This window comes from Lipotes vexillifer, unplaced genomic scaffold (genome assembly GCF_000442215.2).
Source record: "Lipotes vexillifer unplaced genomic scaffold, Lipotes_vexillifer_v1.1 scaffold1306, whole genome shotgun sequence".
NCBI classification, from domain to species: domain Eukaryota; kingdom Metazoa; phylum Chordata; class Mammalia; order Artiodactyla; family Lipotidae; genus Lipotes; species Lipotes vexillifer.
The window spans coordinates 288106-290921 of record NW_006786512.1 but is presented as its reverse complement, the minus strand read 5'-3'; positions in this window follow the sequence as shown (position 1 = coordinate 290921).

The window sequence follows — 2816 nt, the reverse complement described above, 5'->3', positions numbered from 1 at the left end:
CCGCCCCCCCCCCTGCCTTAATCGCCGAAGCACACGGTGGGGCTTTGTAGCAACAACCAGCTAATGACTCCGCCACCAGACAACTCCCAGAGCCGTTCCGCTCCTCTTGATTTCCGTGTTGCACTTGTGGTTTTAACTGCTCTTTCCTAGCGCCTGTTTTGGGGTGCGGAGTGCGGTGTGCCCTGCACCGCAGCTGATGCCGCCCGGGCCCCTGGTCTCCCGCGCGCCTCATGGGCCCTGCCCACGTAAGTGATCGCCGCGGCTGGCGCGGGGTAGGGATTGGGACGGAGGGAAGCAAGCCTGGCGATTCCAGCTGCTCAGGGCAAGGCGTGAGGAAACCCGACGGCTGGGCTGCTCTGGGCCAGTTTATTCCAGAGAACTGCAGGGTGGGGGAAAGGGAGAGAGGCGGCCACAGGTCGCGACGGTCTACAGGGCTCTTTGCCGTTCACTTCTGGAGGGGGGGAATCCAAGTCTTCCGCAGCGCAGGGGACGGGGCTGGCTCCAGGGAACAAAGGCCCCGCACAGGAAACGGTTTCAGAGCCTGAGTTATTTTAAAAATGAATTGTATCTCGGCGAGGGAGTGCCTACACTCCGGAATTATTTCTTAGCCCCAGAGAAGCAGGTTCGGGGAGGGGTGGCTGACCCGGGGCCCTCGGGTGCTGAGACACCCGGCCTTGACTAGCTTCTCCATGTGTGATCTTATCTCTATTCTAAGAGCCCAGGGTGGATCCCTCCCAACCCTCACCGCTAAGGCGACACCTGTTCTGAAACACCGGCTTGCTTAGATCTTCGCCTGTCCCAACTCAGAGAGGCAACAAAACTCTCTCATTTATCCTGAGAGCCCTGGATTCCGAGTAGGACCTGTAGGAGACACCACAGGACCGGGCGCCTTGTGGTGTTAGCAGTAGTCATGTGTGGCTGGAACCCCTGCAACCCCGGGTGAGGTTTGGGGCCAATTGAGTTGGTGGGATTGGGGGTGGGGACGTGGACAAGATATTTTAAAATCTGCTTCCAAGTTTCAACGTCAAAGAATGTTAAACGGAGTTCATTCTAATTCAAGTTTGTTTCCTACGGAGCTGCTGACGATTGGCTGGTGCTAGTATATATACATATATACGTATCATATTTAAACTTGAGGTTAGTCACTTTAATAAGTGGGATTATAAACCTGTCCCATAAATACCTCCACCTCGGAAAAATGACTGCACAAGCAGCGTGTTATCCCAGTGGCTGGTAAAATTCTGTGGTCCTAATGAAATTATTCTTGGGGAATCTCCGGGTAAACTGATCCGTAGATAAGATACTGGCTAATCGCTGCAATCCGACTAATCTAGGAGAGAAGTGAAATCATTCTCTGGCAAAACTCTCCCAAGGCTATCTGGGCCTTGTTCCTCTCTAGAAAATTCGGGTTGTTCTGGGGCAGCAGCCTCAGTCTCTAGGCCTTTTCTTGGCCAACTCCTTGGCACCCTAAAGTTTTCCTGTGGGTCTTGTAAATCTTCAGCCCCTCCCTCATCTTTTCCAGCTCTCAGATCCACTAGAATCGGAATCCCCTCTGTCCAAATTCTACATCCCTGGACGCAGAGAAAGAGAGCTGGAAGTGTTGGAGGATGCCCATGAGAACCGAGTTCAGGGAAAAGCTTGAACTAGCCACTTTTCCAAGCATGCTCGTTGGCCTCAGTTTCCTATAACTTTTCCCACACTCTGAATGTCACAGACGAGCTGGCTCTCCAGTCCTATCACAGAGGCCACCTGTCATGGCAATGACAGGTGTCCACATCTCCTTGGTGGTCTGGAGCTGAGCCCAATCTGTGTTTAGTGGATGGCAGCTTTGTAAAACCCGCTTCAGTAGAAACAAGAGTTAGCACAAGCACTGACGGGCGGGACACCCTAAAACCATGACCGGGGGAGACTACTTTCTACATGGCTTGTTAGAAGCCCAGCCCTTTCCACCTCTGAGCCCAGGTGTGAAGAGGTCCTGAGGAGCGAGCGCTAAGAAAGGCAGGGTACTCAGGGCGGTAATGAGCCTTGGGGGACGCAGAATGTGGACCCTTGGATTTCCTGCTTCTGAAGCAGGTGGAGCTGCTGGCAGGCTGAATCAGGGTTAAATTCGCCAGCTCCAATCCCGACTAACTAGGCCCTTGCCGTCAAAAGTTCCCGTGACTCCTCTCGCAGGGATGCTCTGTGTCTCCAGCGCATTAGCGCGGGTCTGAAGAGGGCCAGTATTGGAAGAGATCAATTTAGGTAGGAGACCCGCCAGACACTGCCCACATCTGGGCGGGTGGGACCGATGCTCCAATTCCTAGGGCGACAAACGGTCTAGCTTGCCTTTGTGTGTCGGAGGGAGGGTCTCTCAAATTTGACCTTTGGGATGGACGCGCGGTGCGGGTTGAAGGCCAGGGAAGAGGAGCCGCAGGGGACCAGGAAAGTCAAGTTTGGGGAGTGATAACCCCTGCGGAAGGGCCAGGCCCAGGGTCCAGTGGCAAGGAAATATTTGTAGCTAACTCCTCCACTGGCGGGCTAATCTTTTCATCGCGAAGCAGCTATGAAGGGGAAAGAACCGGAAGGGCTGGGGGCAGCTGGCCCCCGCGAGCTCCCTCAGGGCTGGCCAACGCGGGGGGGGGGGGTTCCAAAAGGGGGAAAGAAAGAGACTTTTTAAAAATTCCTAACAGCTAGGCTCGGGCTTTTCTTTCTGCGCGCGCGTGTGAAAAGTTCAGAGACTCAAAAATTAACCACCTACCCTCTTCCCCTAGTAACCTTCAGAGACGAAGGAGCACAAGACACAGCGGTTTTAGGAGGTGAAAGCTTTTTATTCGGGC